Below are 18,151 nucleotides of genomic sequence, written 5' to 3'. Positions count from 1 at the left end.
GAAGCCTGGTCTCCAATTTGAGAAACAGGCAGACAAAAAAAAGTCATGGTTTGGTATGGAGTATGGCACCACTGTCAAGGAGATGGGGGTTGTTTGGTCCTGTCCTGGTTTCTTGCCTCAGGACTGGGAGTACTACAGGTGAAGGGCACTCCTGGGCAGATACGCACACATGGGACAGTTTCCAGAGGACATTCATGCAGAAAACACAGCTGGAATCAGACCTGCCTGACTGGGATGCTGCACCTCTGCAAAGACTGGGGCTACAGACAAACGTACAGCAATGGTAACTGTTGTGTCTTTTGAGGAAGACAAGCTAGAGATGAAGCTTCTAGATAGATCTCTTTGCTGCAGAATTTCAAATGTTGTGCTGAAATTACCCCTTAAAAATATTTTTAAAATATTGGGTTTAGGCAGAAATATTTTCCCTCTTACTCCTACAGTCTTTTTCTGCAAAGATTTCCCCAGCTTTCTTGTGGTTTATATAGGCGTGTAAAATGGGACTCGTCGCATTTGCTTCACAGAGATTTTCTCTCTTGCATAAAGATGAAGTCTAGTTGGTTGTTTTGCTAGCAAACCAGCTGGCTGGGAGAAAGATGCTCTTAATCAAACAGCCTCGATGCCTCTCTGGAGAGAACTCTGTCTTTTTTCCCATCACAACAGGTTTCTTCTTTGTTCTCTGGTGGGCAGGTGTTGTCCCTGTGGGATGTGAAAAAGGGCAGGCTCTGATCCCATTAAAGATAGCCCCATTGGTAATAGATCAGAGGGGCATCCCTAGGTTGTGGGAGAGTATGCCTGTCTTGCTTCACTGGCTAGTGAATAATAGAGCTGGCTCTCAATGATACTTGCAGGGTTTTTAACAGGAGTCCTGTTCTCCAGAGGGACAATGAAAGGGAAAGGAACCCAGAGAGTGATGGCTGTGTCTGGCATTGCCAGAAATCACAGCTGGTCCTGCAAGTGATGGGAACGGGGACAATGCCTCTACCCAGGAAAGATGCAAAGAAATGCTGCCCCACTGCATTATCTTCTTGCTTTACTCTCTTTCCCCACCAATTCCACAGCAAACTGACTTTGAGGGGTATGAAAGTGAATTTTGCTCCAGTGGAAGGCAAGACATGGATAACCCCCGAGACAGAAAGACTGCTGTAACCCCTGATCTCAGCCCCTCCTTGGACCTTCCATCTTGAGGGTTACAGCAGCTCTGATCTGACTTCCTGGGAAGGAAGATTGGGTGTGTGCACTAAAGGAGGTCAGGGAGCTCCAAACCACATCCCTGGCCTGAATGAGGTGGTCAGGGAACCAGGGCCGTGGCTTGCCCAGTGGAGCCTGTCTGCCTGCAGTCCAGACATAGCATGGAGTAGCTGTTTTTCTTCTGAACTTGTGCTCAGAAGAACTGAGATAGCAGCAAGGACCTCCCGTGCATTTCCTTCTTCTGTGCTTTCTAAAATCCTCCAGGAGGCGAGTGTGCTGTGCCCAGGACATTCAGACTCCTGAGATTTAGAACAGGCTCCACACCTGCTTAACTCAGAGCCCTACTGTCTGTGCCTGCTCAGTTAAGGAAGGATTTTTCTACATCATGTAGGGTTGTGGCAATCCATTAATCTGTGTTAGTGCACGCCTTGGACATGGTCACATGTGAAGAACAGAAACTTGCATCTGGATACATGCAGCAGGCAAAATATGCAGCTCTGATTGCAAACCATACCATAGGCACGTTCCTGAAGTATGCACCAGCACTATGGGCCCAGAGGCTTGTCCATATAAGCCACAGCTCTTACAGACAATGTGTCCAGGCACAGGCCTTGTGAATTTCCTTTCTTTGTCAAGATCCCTGGGGCCAGAGTCATTCCAGCTCCAGCAAAGCTGTTCAGGAGGGACACACACCTGCCCAGCAAAGGTCCTGCACCACAGAGCTAACCCTGAGCTCCTGACTCAATGCCCAGGAAAGCAGCCACTTTGGGCAGAGTCTCACTGGGGTAAGTTTTGAACACTGCCTTCATGGGACCCTGCACAACTCGGAACTCAACAGTGGCTGCGCTCAGTGTTGTCAGGACTGATAAGAACAGAGATGGTACTGGAATGTTAGACAGCTGGCTATATTTTAACACAATCTTTTAACTTTCTTTTCCTATGTTCTTCCTTAGTGTCACTTGGAAATTACACTCCTTTTGCCTTATGCACTCTGCACATTTTCGACATCTTTTCATTTGCACCCTCTTTCTTGCTGCTCTCTCTGATGGTTCACTCTCTCATTTACATATTTGCTGAATTTACCTCTGTGGCTCACAAACCACCCAGAGCCCTTTAAATCCTCTAGGTCCTGGGAAGACTGGTCATTCTCCTTGTGAAGCCACTGGTTCAGGCCACTCCACTTGATTCAGCCCTGCCTGAAATCACCACCCCTGCTCAGCATTCCTACATTCTGCCATCACTTTTAGCCCTGATGCTGAACAAGCACAGCTCTCTCTCCATGTATATGTACATATGCATTTATACACATGCTCCCCACCACAGAAAGGGACCGATTTTGCAAGGTTTAATATGCTCCCAGTTCTGCTGTGGACTCTTCCTCTTTTGTTGCAGCTGTGGTTTTAGGGCAGGCTTGTGGGTTTCAGATAGTCCTTGGATGCCTTGGGAAATTTTCTGCAGAAGTGCACTTTCTCTCCATGCATTTTGCACTCCAGCCACCAGGTCCTGAAATCTCAGTGCACAGGATTTCCCCTATTTAGATGAACGCCAAATCTACTTGATTTTCAGGCATTGTTTCTGATTGATACCTCTTGTTTATACCTGCAGGGTCAGGCAAAGAAACAGAAGAGGCAGCTGGACTCCCTCCTGCACCAGCAGTGGCTCTTAACTGAGCCACAGCACAGCATCAGGATGCTCTGAACGGGCTAAGAGCCACCACCACCTCACAGCCACGCCAGCTCTAGGGTGGCTGGTGAGAGCTGCTTTGCCACACCTCTGGAGAGAATAAGATCTCACCCATTACCCCTAATGTCTCTGTCCTTGACACAGGAGAAGCAATACAGCCTACCTCATAAAGAGTAAGGGAAAGCCTGCAAGCCTGAAACAGAAACACCGCCTGCCTCTCTTGTGCTTGTCCTAGTTACACATGAGGGAAACTAACCCTGCCTTAGAAAAGCTGAGGATTAGCCTAACACACCTGGGTACCACCTGCTGCTTTAGTGTCTCCAGCTCACAGTTTTGTGACAAGCTGGGTGCTTGACAGCAATACCCCTTTGAAATGGCAGGTATAGCGCTGAAGGTTTGGAAAAGCCTTGCTCCAGCACAGGGCAATTGTCAATATGCATGATGACAAGCTTCCTGGGGCTGGCTGGGGGCAAGAAGGGGGCAGCTTGGGTGGAAAAAACGCTTAAACCACAGCACAAGGCACGCCTGTGCTCCAAACCAGCTACCCAGCAACTTGGCCCTATGGAGTTAGAGCAGCCTTGAGGTGGCTCTGACAGGCAAAGCACACAAATGCTGTGATAAGAAAACAACCCCCAAAGCAACAGAATGTCTCTCAAGGTTTAAAAGCACAGTTGTTTAGCCTCGCCTATTTGTATGGGAAGCAGGAGCCGCAGCTCCTGAACGTGGAGCTGGCAGGCAGCATAGGAAAGGAGAGGGAGGCAAGATATGTGGCTGAGGAATTTGCAGCCTTCAAGTTCCCTCTCTCCCACCTCCTCCTCTCGCAGGAAATGAAAGAACCCTCTTTTGTGGAGGGAGGCTGGTAGGTGTGCATGCGTGAGTGTGTGTTTGGGAGCAGCCTGGCCTCGCTGTTCCCCTTCCCGGGCACCTCGTGTCCCCTGGCCCGTGCACCGAGACGCCGGAGCCCTCGGGGCCGGCTCGGGGCTGTTCTCAGAAGTCTCCTCATGCGTGTCTGAAAAGATGGATCAGGCAAAGGAAGTGGCAAAACCACCAACATGCCCAGGCCCTGGAGAACTGCCTTTTCACCTTTTTTTTCTTCTTTTTTTCTGTAAAGCAACCACCCCAAACTTCTTCCTCCTTCCCTCCCCCACTCTACCCTGCTGAACCGCAGTGCTAGAGCAGCAGAGCCTGAAACTGGAGAAAAGCAAAGGACAAAAAAGTGGCCATGGGCATTGTAAAGAATGATGACAGGGACCAAGGCCAGCAAGACTGGCTGTGGGCATGGCCATGAGCAGCTGCTGCTGCCCTCACCCAGGACTGAGCATGGAGTGGAGGGCAGCCAGCCCTCTCCACCAAGGGCGTCTGCTTTAGCCTCTGTTTCCACAATAACAGGAACAAAAGAATGGGCTGTTCATCCCCATCCCCACTCACTGCATTACACGGTGTACCTGCATGGCCTGGTGGCCTCTCCTTCGGGTGCCCTTGGGAGGGAGAGGAAAAGCATGGCTGGAGATTGCACTTCTGTTTATATCTCATCTCTTTGTTAGCAGGAAAATCATCTTCTCCCCATGCTTGCTCCTGAGCCAGGTGGTAGCAGTGGGCTGAGGAATGAGAGGGTGACCCAAGCCCCCTCCTTCTGCACCCTAAAATATCAGGCAGGACAGGCTACCTAAGCACAGCAATGGTGAACAGGTCTGCACCATTCCTTGTGGGCTTTTGCCCCCCCAATCCACAGCCACACAGTGCTGGAGAGCTCTTGAGTCCACGCTCATCCCTTCTGGTTTTCTGGGTCAAAAATAAACCCTGCATAAATAAAATTTTCTAAAAAAGAAATAATTTTTATTTCATGTTTTCTGTAGAACAAAAGGTATTGAGTGAAAGAAAGGAACTGTCTGAGAAGGTAAGAATCTCCCAAGAAGGAAGGGCAAATCCAGCATTGCAAAAAAAATTACATAGTGACAAAGGAAGAAGGTGAATGAGTTGAAGGGAATTAAGAAATTGAGGGAGTAATGTGCCATGTGAGTCAGTCCTGAGATCTACATATGTGTAAGGCAGATGGGGTCCTTAAACACACAGCAAGGTGGGAGAGGAAAAGAAGAGTAAATAAAGAAGAAAAATGCAAGAAATAAGCCTACTCAGAGATCTAAGGATTAAAAAGAAAACCTTTAGTAGAAATGGAAAACAGGGAGGCAACCAAACAAGAATATTCAGTCAGTTAAAGCTTGCAGGGAAAAGATAAGGGCAGCAAAAATGCAGAATGAGTTAATTATAGCCAAAGGGATTAAGGAGAATAAGAGGCCTTTTACAAATATATCAGGGGAAACAGAAACACTAGGTAGAAGGTGGGTCTGTTAATAATAGGTCAAAGTAGGGAAGGAAAATAATGAAACAAGGGGACAAATCGTGCCAACAGCAGTGTGGGCATCTTCCTGTTACCAGTCAGTCCGAGACCTCCAAACCAGCATGACAGATCCATTGATGGTGACTGTTTTCAACCCAGAGACTCCCCATCCAGAGGGGCAGATCTGAGCTGCCATCACAGTAGAGATGGGTATGGAAATGAATCATGCAGTGCCTAACACTTCCTACAAGAAATCAATATATTTTCAGAGATGTAATTGCCTCAGCCTGGCTTTTTGTTTTATAGGAGGCTGGAGACAGCACATACAGCCAGTTTAGGCCACACATGTGGTGCAATGGCCTTGGAAGAAGACCTGGTAAAACACAGCATTGAGTGATAGAGGAACTGACCAACTAACCATGGGCTTCTCATCAGCTCTTGTACCTTGGCTTGGCTATTTCCTCTGTCTGCCTCTCTTACCTCCACTGAAAGCAACAAGAATAGAAACCAGTAAATCCCCTGGGGTTGGAAGCCAGGATTGGCAAATATTAGGACTTTGCAAAGCTTGCATCTCACTGATTTATGGGTCAGATTCTCACCTCCTAAGAAATTTTGCGCAAGAATTTTAAATATTTGAAATATGCGCACATTTCTGACGTCAGGATTTTGGCTTTCTCCCTCTTCAGAGCTGAAGTTTGGCTCCAGATGCCAGGTTTCCCTCTCAGTTCCTTTATAAAAACAAAAGGCTCAGTTAGTAAAACTACAGACTACTTATGTCCTCTCAAAGTCAAAAAAGAACCATCAGGAGACAAAAACTGTTTCACCCAGCTCCTTCACAGGAGGAAACCCACCCCTCTCCTGTCTGCCTGTGGGCGCGTTTTGCATACTGGAGCCTTTCCTTGAACAAGACCCCTCAGGCACCCTCCAGCCCCCATCTGCCAGGGAGTCACACAGTGAAACAAAGGGCCAGCTCCTTTGTCTGAGGAGACAAGGTGCCAACCTGCCTGTCTCTGTTTACCAAAGGGAGGGATGTTAGCAGGGTGAGAATGGGGGCTGGGACTATTGCAGGGGTGGGGACCATTTGTCCTCTATTCCCGGCTCTCAGGCGCTTTCCCCACCCTGCTGTCTCCCTCTGATTTTCGTGTCTTGCCAGTTCGGCTTTTTGAAATGCTTTAAATAGTTATTTAGGAGGCTGCTGCTTTAAGATAGATAGATAGATAGATAGATAGATAGATAGATTCTATTTCTGAAAGAATCGTGAGATCTAATTCCCTACAGCTCCATCCACCAATGATACAGGGTTCTTAATCCATGGATAACCATGGATGCACACAAACAACCCATAGCTTGTCCTTTACTCATTGTTTGCCTTTTTCTGCATCCCTACCGCGTCTCCTGCCGAGAGCAGACAGTGAGGAGATACCTGGGGCCAAGTCCTAGGACACATGACAGTCATATCTGTTCCCCAGCCACACATTTGCACACTCAGCCATGTCAGAAATGGACAAACCCAGCCAGAACCAAGTCAGCCTCCCTCCCTTTTTACTGATGTTGCATGTTACAGGGTGAAGCTAACACTCTCTATCTCCCTGGTGCCTCTGCACTTTCAACTCAAATACATAAAACTGCACAAGGAAGGAGAGGTTAAAATAACAACACTCCATTATAAATTATATACTGTCCTTTATAGGTCCTCCTTTTACACCATTGGTTCTTTTACCAGCATTATCTCTGTTGGGTGTTATGTTAGAGGGAGTCTCCAGGAAGATGCTGAACAGGATACTGGATTTTATAAAAAAATAAAAATATATGTCGCTGCTTTGTATTGCACCCTCAGCCTAAAGAATAACACACAGGTGATGCTTCTAGAGGCAGACTTGTGTATGTTCCCCCATCTCTTGCTATATTTGCCCAGCAGTATCACAATGTGAGTCCTCCCACTTCTTCTGTCCACTCACTCTGGCACTCAAGGGCTCAAACAGGAGTGGCAGAATTGCAAAGTATTGCTGCTTCCGTGGCTCAGCCCCTCCTGGAGCAGGGAGAGTTCTCTTGCTTTCTGGACTCACACAGCTTTTTTTCTCCTGTGCACAGAGACTTCGCTGCAGTAGATATAACCTGCTCTTATTTTTCTTCTCCTCCTGTGGCTCCCAGTTTCCCAGGAGATGGTTTTCAAAATCTGGCCAGGAGAGGTGGTGTTGTGGGGAGGGAAAAGGAGGTAGAGCCCAAGCACCAAAAGCAGCAGCCACAGCGGAAAGCAGCGCTTTGAATGATCTCATGAATCAGCCACGACATTATCTACAGTGAAATGCCTGGGAAGGGGTTTCCCATGTCCTACCCTGACCTGGAAGGTTGAATCCACAGGGGCCTGAAGGGCATTTTGATTGCCAAGGACAAAGGCTAAATTAGAAGGAAATGATATTTTATTTAACCTCTGCATCGCGGTGGGGGCCTGAGGGGAGGGTAGAGGCATGGGGGTGGTGACAGAGGCATTGGGATAATAAGGGGGATTCAGAACAGATAACTCAGGAACATATGGGCTCTCACTAAAGCAGTATGTCCCACCGAAAAGCCAATTTCCCTTGACATGCTGTCAGCCACTGCTGGGGGAGGGCAGAGCCCTGCACGCAGCCTGGCCAGCTCTGCCAGGGCTGTGCTCTGCCATACCACCGTGCTGTTTAGTGCCAAGATGGAATTTCCTTTCGGGAAAGGGCTGTGGTAATTGTCTCTCTTTACACAGTGCTTTCCAGACAACATGCCAGACATTGGAGCCCTTATACAGGCAAATCTCCCAGGGACACCCTGACTTGGCCTGGAAGCCAGCTGGGGCTCTGAGTACTCAGCATTATGGAGGATCAGGCTGAAGGACTGCAAACCTGTTGGTGCAGGGACCAGCTCTCCTGAAGGTGTCCTGTTCCCAAAGTGTGGCTGGGAATTTTTTTGATGGCTGGTGGCCATTAAAAAAATAAACATCACAAGAGCTTTTGAGTGTGGGGTGGTGTGAACTTACCTCCTTGTTTACATGCCATTTCAGCTGCAAAAGCTTTAGATGCTTTCCTCAAATGACATTCCTGCAGGAAGTTGCTGTTGATGTCCTGAGGACCCAGGCAATCCGGTGGGTAGGTGGGGAAGGTCTATCTAGCAGGGAGGGACTGGGAGGGAAGGCAGGGAATGCAGCAGTGCCTCCAAGGGAAGGTGGGGCCCATACCACCTTGGGTGGTGGGCTTTATGCAAGAATGCCCCAGAGGACAGGCGGGGGCCATAGGTGCACAGTACAACCTGTGGTGCCAGCAAGGTGAGACCTGGGTGGTGGTGTCCACTCTGGTCTGCTCTCAGTGCAGGGAAGATAACAAGGGTGTCTGAACATCTCCAACGCTTCTGTGAAACCCAGCCTTTCCAGGATTGCTCTCTCTCAAGTTTTTAGCCAGGCTGGAGGCACAAATAGGGTGGGGATCAGAGAACTAGAGGCATGAGGAATGGCAAAGACCTTCACTACAGATCACCTCATCTGGTATTTCATCACACCATGCAGGCCTAGAATGGCACCTTATCACTTCTTTTGGGAGGTGGTTTCCCTACCTCTTATGCACCCAAAACCAGGTTGTATTTTGCCCAATTTCTGTTTCACTGCAAGTAGAAAATAGGCATGGATGTCAATATGAGTTTTTACTAGTGAAAAGAACTTAAAAGTGACACCCCCTCCTGTCTTCCCACAGTACCAAAATATCACACGTCAAAGATCCTCCTGCTGAGAGCTGAATTCCCCCTTCACGCAAAGTTCAAGGACTGAGGCTTGTTCCAAGCATTTCTATTTCAGACTCTTGGTCTTTGACCAAATCGTTGCATTTCAGGCTTGTGCTGAAGACCTGAGGACCATATTTGTTTGCATTTCCTTTGCATTTAGGGGCCCAGGCACAGCCCCATACTCAGAGATATACAAAGGCAGCAGAAAGCCTCAGCCTGTCCTGGGCAGGTTCTCCCAGATATGTATTTCCTTAGAGGTCCTGGATACTTTGGGGACAGGTCAGGCACACACCAGTTCTCCAACTCTGCTGTGTTGGGAACCTGCAGCACAAATTGATCTGTGGGGAGCATGACCCAAAGTGTCAAAACAGGGCCTTTAACATTTTCCACTGCCACCAAACCTGTTTGACTGAATTGCAGGTTAAAAAGGCATTGTGTCTATAATTGTTGGGCTTTAGAGAGCATGTCTTTTCCTTTAATGAAATACCTTGCTCATTCCATTCGAAAAGGAACCAAAGACTTCTCAGGTTTATGATAAAGTTGTAAAAATTTTATTTACCCCATATTTCCTGCTGGGTTATTTACGAGGCATTTTGTCAGCTCTCATAAAACTGCCTAGTAAAATATATTTTCTTACAAAAAAAATAAAATCATTTGTGCAGAACATCTTGAGAGCAGCGAGGACAGAGTTAATGGGATACACACACGTTCCGACCCTGGGAGAAAACAAAACAGAACGAAAGCCAGGCATTGTTGTGCTGCATTAGTTAATAATAGCTTTAGAGCTAAAATCCTGCTCCCACTGATGTTACTGGAAGTTGGTCCTTAATATAAAATAATCAGAGAACCAGCTGCCATGAATTACAGAGCCCCAAAATGAACCTGAAATGCATCAAAGCACCCAGAAGACACACTTGTCCTATTGAGATTTCACAGGAAACACCAGCTCAAGAAGTTTTTCTTTAAAGTATGGTAGTTTAGGTTTATGTAAGTTGGGGATGGATGGAAATTGTCACTCAGTCTGGAACCCAAGGTTGGTTGATTGTTAATACAGTCACTTTTACCTAGTTAAGGGTCAAGAGACACAACATGAAGCTCCTTGACGTAAACCTGGAGGAAATCCCATCCTGGTAGTTGCTGTCGAATAAACAGCCTGGACACAGGAAAAGCATGACCCACCCACTCCGGGCACAGCTGGAGTGCATTTGCCTCTCTTGGAGCACAGTTTTTCAGTTTTGTGTCACATGTTCACATCTGCTCAGTTCTCTGTGGTCTAAACTTTTGCTTTTTATTCCAGCAGTGCTCATGTTCCCTAATCCCAGTGGGAATCTCGAAGCACAAAGTTTGTTGTGCAGTATTACCCCTAACACCCTTCATTTCAACCCTTGCAGCTTCATTCCAGCCACACTCACCACTTGCAGATAAGCAGGACACAGGTAAAAAGTCCTTTCCATGTGGCAGGCTTGGCCTGGCTCAGTCAGGAGCTCAGCAAAGGTATTCTAGCTTGGAGGCATCAGGAATATAAAGGAAACAAGAAAACAATGAATAAAAGATAAAACAAACAAACAAACAAAACAGGGGAGGTTGTTTTTAAAACAACAAGACCTGGATGCTGGGAAGGGTCAGAGGTCTTTTGTTCTGTGCCTGTACAGCATTTGCACAATACAACCCCAAATTACAGCTGAGCTCTTGCTCCTGTTACCCTGCAAACATTAAGAAGCAGCAGCCAAGTATGGGAAGCAGGCAAGGAGCCAGGTTTGCAAAGGTATTTAAGTGTATAAAGACACAGGGGGATATTTATTTACAGATGCTAGCAGAGGTCCTATTTCCTACAGAAGCCAAGGGGCATTAGGCTCTCACTCCAGCAGTTTATCAGTGCCACTAGGATCTGTGTCTTTAGGTACAGATAGAGCTGGGCTTACCACTCCTCTGAATAAGATTTGTTTTTTAAAAGCCTGTCTTATCATGGGGTTGCTCTCTATGTGTCTGCAAAGCACCCTTTGCGATGCAAGGCCCTTCCTCAGTCACAGAACCTGCGACAGCGTTTAGCAATGACAGGTCTGTGCTGCTTTGGGCATATGCAGGTGCTGGGCTGTGCTTTCCTTTGGTACAGCTGTGTTTCTCTTGGGAGGCAGGGAGGTCATGAGGTGTCTGGGTGATCCAGGGGTCTGGAGCTACCCAGAAATCCCTGTCAGCCTGCCCTTGGGGAGTGGAAGGGGGGAACTGTCTGCTAAACAGAGCAGGGGTGGTTCCCTGGAAAACACCTACATCAAGTGGGAGGTACCAGACCTGAGTTTTAACAAGCAATTCAGGAACTGGCTGCAATTTTAACAGTTTAATCAAACTGGACCAAACTTCCTCCAGCTCAGCCCTGATAGAAGTGTCTGATAGACCAGAAAATGCCCTCCAACAGCTACACTCGCCCTGGACTGGACTAAGTCCATTACACTAACTCAGCAAGCAAATTCAAGTTGGACTCACCTGGAATATTCGTCAGCTGTCTAGAAATAAATGCTGTGGAACTCCAATGCTGGTAGTCTGGAAAGGAAGAGGAGAAATGTGTCTAAAGGCTCTCTGGATGTGGCTCAGAGTGTTGAGTAGGTGGAGTTGGAGAAGGAAAGCCATTTCTATTCCAGATATCAAATAAGCTCTCAGGAAAATTCCTTCTACAGCTTAATTCATTTAAAAAGAAAACACCTTTGCCTCCCAGCTTTCAAGAGGTTTTGGATCCTCTACAACCAGCACAGTCAGTTGTTCCAGAATCAACAGTTTTGGTCAATGACTGACAAGGAAAGGCTGCTTTGCCTGAGTGCACCAGGGAGAAACCAGCAGACATGTGGCAGACACCTTATTTGCACTGGTAGGACTAATGCCTTTGAGTCAGCCTGCGAAAGGTGAGCTGGCAGGATGTTAGCATACTGCACGCCCTGACAAACCCCTGGTGATGAGAGAGCTGCTGGAGACCAGAGCAATCCCGCCCAGGAGGAATGTTTCTCTCCATTCCACCAGACCATGGCTATTAATGGGGCAAATTCCCAAATTAAAACTACAAAAAGCACCTCCCCGTGCTCCAGGCAGGGGTCAGAACATATGGTGCTTAAGCTCCAAAGCTGGCATGGGTGCTGTCTTTAGGAGGGGAAACATAAAAGGACACCTATAGGGGAGATGTGCTGAGGTCTCTGAAAGGCTGCCGTTGATGGGAGTCCTTGTCACATCATTCCAATCACATCAGCAGACACAAAGCTTGTAGCTGCCCCTCATTTTTTTCTTCTTTGCAACAAGCTGTGTTATTTCTCTTCCCTACTGCCAGCTGGCATCAGTGACCAACTTACCCACATCAAACACAAAGATTTGGGTCGTCTGAAGCCAAGCAGGACCCTCATCTAGGGAACACTCTGGGGCTGTTTAATAAAGTTAGGAGACTGGAGAAGCATCCAAGCTTTCCCACCGTAGTAGGAGAAGATGAAATTCTTTAATTGTTTGTGTTTGAGTGAAACTCATATAAAAAGAGGATTTGGGATTCTGGGGAAGCTTTAGAGTGGAGTCTGACCTTAAGCCATGTTTCTGAACAGCACTGCACGCTCTCACACTGTGCTCCCTGCACCCACTCTGGGAACTCAGCCCTCACTCACATCCCTCTTACTCGGGTGCATGGAGGGATTCAGGGAGGCAACAGATATTTTATTCTATAGCTAGTACAAGATCTTTTTGGGCCTCTAGTCCAGGCAACTTAAAAGAAGCTGTGCCTCTCATGGGCAGACAAACATGAAACCACTCTGCATCCCATTACATCTCAATTATCCAGTTATGCAGAAGTCATAAAGCGGTTTGGATCCCAGGTTGGGGTCTCTCCTTAACCCAAATTTGAGCGCATCTGCAACATTAAACCTATTCTGCTCTCATTCTACTCCACGCAGTTCTTATCACAGTGCTCAGACTTTTCCAAAGAGTAATAAAAGGAACAGACAAATCAAACTTAGCATGTGAATTTGGCTTTGAATGGCAGAAATCTCATAGGACAATCAATTTTCATAATTCTGTCCTCAACTGGGATTGAAGTTCTATGAGCCTGTTAAATTAGCTGCTATTCAGACCCAAACAAAGTCCTACCTGCTAAAATCCACCCAAATTTGGAACTAGTAGTGGTAACATGAAATCTAGGAAGACAAGCAGAGCGGACACCAGCCCAGATGCCTACTGGAAACAACAGTAGAAGGATCTGAATCTGAATTTCCTAAACCACAGACAAGCTCATTAATGCTGTAGTCAGCCTGTGTGTCATCTCTCAATCTTGATAAAAACAAAGTGGGTTTTGGTGGTGTTGGTTTTTGGTTGGTTGGGTTTTTATTGTCTTAAGTTGGTAAATACAGGGACCACTAGGAGCTGTTTTAATTTTTTAATCTTAGAAGTCCTTATGGGGTGGGAACTATGCCTTCCATCCTTCACCACCTCACATTCACAAGTCGCTTGTAGAGATGATGAGAAGCCTTTCCCTTATAGATTGCATGGTTTTTTTTTTTGTCATTTGTGCTATTGTAGCTTTGGATATCATCAAAGCTGTGGCACAAGCACAGGCTTGAAGGTAAAACACAGAACCCTTCCTCTGGCTCAAAAGATGCCAGGATGCTTGGTCTCAAATGCCATCTGGCACAGTGGAAATCTCACTGACAAAGAGAGCAAGTAACCAAAGTGACAGTAGAGGAAAAAACCCAAACCATGACAGCACTGACTGCTTACTGCTTTTCCTAAAATTACCCTATTTTAACCTACTATACCTCTATGAGGAATAACTAAAGAGACTGGGGCATTTCAGTCTGGGAAGTAAATGAGAGAGTAAATGATCGTAGAGGGCTATAAAATGCTGTGTGGAACTGGCAAAGGTGAACCAGGAACAACCGTTGAGCAGCTTTTATGGCAAAAGTAGGGAGCAACTGGGGAAGCTGGGAGGAGGCAGACTCAGAACAAACAGAAGGCAGTGTCTGGGCAGTGTATGCTACAGCCTGGCCCCACCAAGTCTCTGTTTTGAAAAATAATCCTGACGAGGGCCACCAGCCCTGACGAAGCCCGGCTGAACAAGCACCAAATCTCTGCATGCTCAACTGAAGGACAGGTCTGGTTAATGACAGGGAGCCTTTGTGAGGGGTTGTCTCAACTGCAGGGAAGACAGATGCTTTCAGTCAACCCTAAAAAAATAATTGTAGCTTTTTTGTTTCCCCCGGAAGTGACATACAAGTAGATTAAGAGCCTTCCACCTTCTCATAATCCTGGATGGCAGGAATGTTTAGCAGTCAAAGCATTGCACAGGCTGGTTCAAATTCTCATGCTGCTGTCCTGGTTTTACCACCAGTTTATTGCATGGCATTACAAAACACATCTAAGGTCTTGGCATATATATGATGAGTGTCAAACCAGCAACAGCCAGGGTCCTGTAGTTTAAACTTTGGCTCAACTTGAGAATGACTGTCTTTGCATGCTGGTATCTCAGGAGGGTGGGACTTCACCTAACACTGCAAAGGTTTAAGGGTGCCCAAGTGTTAATTGTACATATTTGAATCAGACTGAGTAAATTAACCCCAGTTTTTCAGGGTAAGTTGGCAGAAGGCAGAACCATCTGCAGATGGAGAAATGCAAACAAGGAGGAAAAAAAGTTTAGTTTTGCATCCTGAAAGAAAATGCAAATCTTAGGGTTTGGGTTTTTTGTTTCTACTTGAGTTTCAGTGCTGGTCTTCTCTGATTCTACACCTTCTGGCACAGGAATGAAACCAGCCTAATTTCAGTAACTGGCCAAGGAATGCTCAGGCTTTCTGAAGTCCCAGCCTACTTGGCTAGCTCTGTTTCTGAGACAGAGAAACAGCAATCTTTCTACTTTTAACATCAATAACACCAGTTATTCTCCCAAAGAATTATTATCAACAATTCCTTTGCTATATTTACAAAGAAGCGGGGCTATTCTTAGAGAAAACACTAAAAAAGCCATTTTATTTAGCTTTCTTGGCAGTTATACAAAAATGTAAGGAATGTAGCCAGTTAAAAACATCAAATCCCCAGCACGAGCCTATAAGAGCTTTCTAATGCATATTTACAGTATAGAAAGCAACCACTTTCCTGTTTTGTAGAACAAACAGAGAACCTTCTCTTTTCCTCCTAGCTGTTCCTGAAGACCAAATATTAAGTTAGACACAGAATGTTGCTTTTAATGGTGTGGGTTGTAAACTTTTAATGCCTAGAAAATGGGACTTTATACTACAGCCTTCTTTTCCTAAAAAGGAATCTGAGGCAAATTTTACTGCTGGTTTTAGGAAAGTTCTGAATTGGCAGCCCAGGGTATCCAAATACTCCTTTAGCCACAGCTTGGTTTGCCATAGGGAACAGCAGTGCTAACTTCTTCCATGCTGCTGCTGGCCCAGGCAAGGGCATACACCCCAGAGAGGCGGGGACTGGGGAAAACACTGAATTCCCGTAGGGACCCAGTGTGGAGCTCAGTGTGGGGACACTGGGATTTGGAAACACAAGCAGGGGACCACCCCACTGTCTCCATACATGCAACAGCATCTCAGTACTTTGCTCCCAGCCTCTGAATACCATTAGGAAGAATCTCATAGAGGCATTACTTACTGCTTAAGAGGGACACTGTGTGGTGCATCTGGATCACAGCTTTCCTGATGATGCTGAAAACAAGCAAACAAAAGACAGGCATTATTGCCTCCAATTTTGGGGTGAGGGTGGGTGTTAATGAGTTCATCTCTTAGCTGGTGAAAATGGACAAATGCCACCGATATTACTTGTATTGCATGAAGCCCGAAAGATTTCCCAATAGTTGTGTCAATACCTCCATTAAAGAGTAGTCTTTTTCACTTTTTTCACAAAGAAACTCAGTCTTTGGGATTTTGTAAATTAACTGGTATAGACAACATACTGCAAGGGATAATCCTCTACAGGTAGGAATATTTTTTCAGCTATAACTATAAAACTCCCTCCATTTATCTCTTATCTTGCCAGTGTTGGAGACCTCCTGCTCTCCTGAGCCAGCTTGAAACTGAAGATCTGAAAAGGCTCCAGATCCCATTCCCCATACTTGAAATTAGCTCAGGTCTCCCAGGTTAGAGTGAGGCTGGAATCATACTGCCCTATCCCAACCTCTGAACCATATCACCATTTGTTGCTATTCTGCTGCTAGAAAGTCTGTTGTTTAAGATATGTTTTCAGTGGGTCCCCCCTGAACCTTCCTCAGGGAGGTGATAAAACTGCTTTGAAGTTCTCTACAAGCTTTTGTTTTTATAACCAATATTCATTGAATTTATTCGGGTTATTATTTTTTCTTTTCTGATCCTTATGTAAGATAATGGCCGAAAAGGTCAAAATCCTTCCTTGACCTACATTGAATCAGTGCTCCAAAACTGGAAATGTGTTTGGTTTTCTTTGCCCACGTGGCACTGGCCACAGTCCTGAGAGTTCTATCATCCTCCTCCCAACCAAGGGCGCAGTCTCCCTCTTTCCAGGCCGTCCAAATGTACCACAGCCCTGACACTGCAGCAGGAAACAAATATATCATGCAATCATTTTGCAGAGTAACATACCAGGATCTGACAAATTAGCCCATCACAACACCCTGCTGCTCTGTTGGCACGAGCTAAAACCAGCAGGAGGGCAGCTTAGCTTTCGCTACCCTGCCATGGAGCAAGGCAATGCCAGGTCGGAACAAATCCTAATATGGCCCATAATCCCACTGCAGTGAAGGGATAGGACCTAGGGGAGTAATTGCTCCTTGGAGGAGATGATGCAACCCCAGTCAGGATTTCTATGGGCTTTTGTGATTTGTACTGTAACCACATGCTTCTTTTTCTACTTCAGAGCGATCAGAGCTGAGCAAGGCCTCACCCAGAGAAAACCAAGCAAGAAAACGACCACAGTTGAAGCCATCAAGAGGAAAGGAGAGACTCTTCAGCCTTTGGCTTCCATTTGCTGTCATGTAACAGTCTCATCATTGTAAGAAGTGTCAATAAGATACCAACAGGGTAAACAATTGTCAGACAGATTTTCACAGAGCCAGTTGACTGGACCATGGCTGCTTTGTACACAATGCCAATGCAGTGTCATTTCTAATGGGGGAATTTATACAGTGTAATTATGTCAGAATTTGCTCCAGGCTACACACTGTTGCATTATAAACCTGGCCATTGCCTGTGATTAGTCAGAGCTTTAAATAACACTGAAAGTAATTATATCAAGCCGGAGGAAGAAAAGTGGTGCATTCCAGTGCTTGCCACATACCAGCCCCTGAAGGGGGTTAGCTAACGATGATGCCCCTTTATTGCTGGAAGTCTTGATACCTTAGGTCACATCCTCATCACCTGGATCACCTCACAAGCCATTTAAAGACCTTAGTGTGGCCCTTGTAATTATGGAGCAGAGGGGACTTCATGCAAGTGACAAGATTCCCGGATGATTGGCTGTAGATGGATTCGATTGAAATGCAAAGAGACGGAGGCTGCCTCACATAGCAGCACATGGCCAAAGGGGCTTTGCATCAGAGAGATCTCCCGGAATGTTTGTAGGCATACGTGGATGTCAGGCATGCTGTCACCAGTGACCTGAGGATTAAGGGCAGGTCTGGTTGCAGCAAAAGGTCACATTTTCATCCTGATGGTGGTACTGGAAAAAGCAAGGCTCCTCCAGGCCCGCATGAGCATGGCATCACATTGCCAGTGCTCTGCAAAAGTGAGGGCTCCATCCAGGAGGGACAGAAGAAGGATCTAAAAGAGAAAGTAATCACTGGATGAAAGGTGAGCAGGTTGCAGGGTTAGGAGATACTCCTATTTTGCATTTCCTGTTAAAAGAGCCCTAATCATCTGGCATCCTTAGACCCCCATTTCCAAGGAGAGAAAACAGATCTTTTGCTTTCCAGGTCATGCTAAACTTCACTTCTGTGAGGGGGACAAAGCTGGCTGATACCTTCCTTGCTCTGGCCCTGGTCCCGCAGGGCTGTTACAAGCAATTCTGGTTTGTAGCAGCTCTCCTGAGGGCTGTTACGATGGTTGAGAATTGCCACCACACAGCATTTTTAATCTCATTCAGTCCTGCCTTAATCTCTTTCTCTGTGTCACAGGGGGTGCTTCCCCTTCAGTTTACTTTCTCTTTCCAGTAAATGTTCATTTGGAAATGAAGCAATGCATAGAAAGCTCCAGAGCTCATGGGATGAGG

Source organism: Corvus kubaryi, unplaced genomic scaffold (assembly GCF_017639235.1).
Source record: "Corvus kubaryi isolate FWS band 111438036 unplaced genomic scaffold, C.kubaryi_AGA036_p1.0 136, whole genome shotgun sequence".
NCBI classification, from domain to species: Eukaryota; Metazoa; Chordata; class Aves; order Passeriformes; family Corvidae; genus Corvus; species Corvus kubaryi.
The sequence above is the reverse complement of the archived record's forward strand: the minus strand, read 5'-3'. Positions refer to the sequence as shown.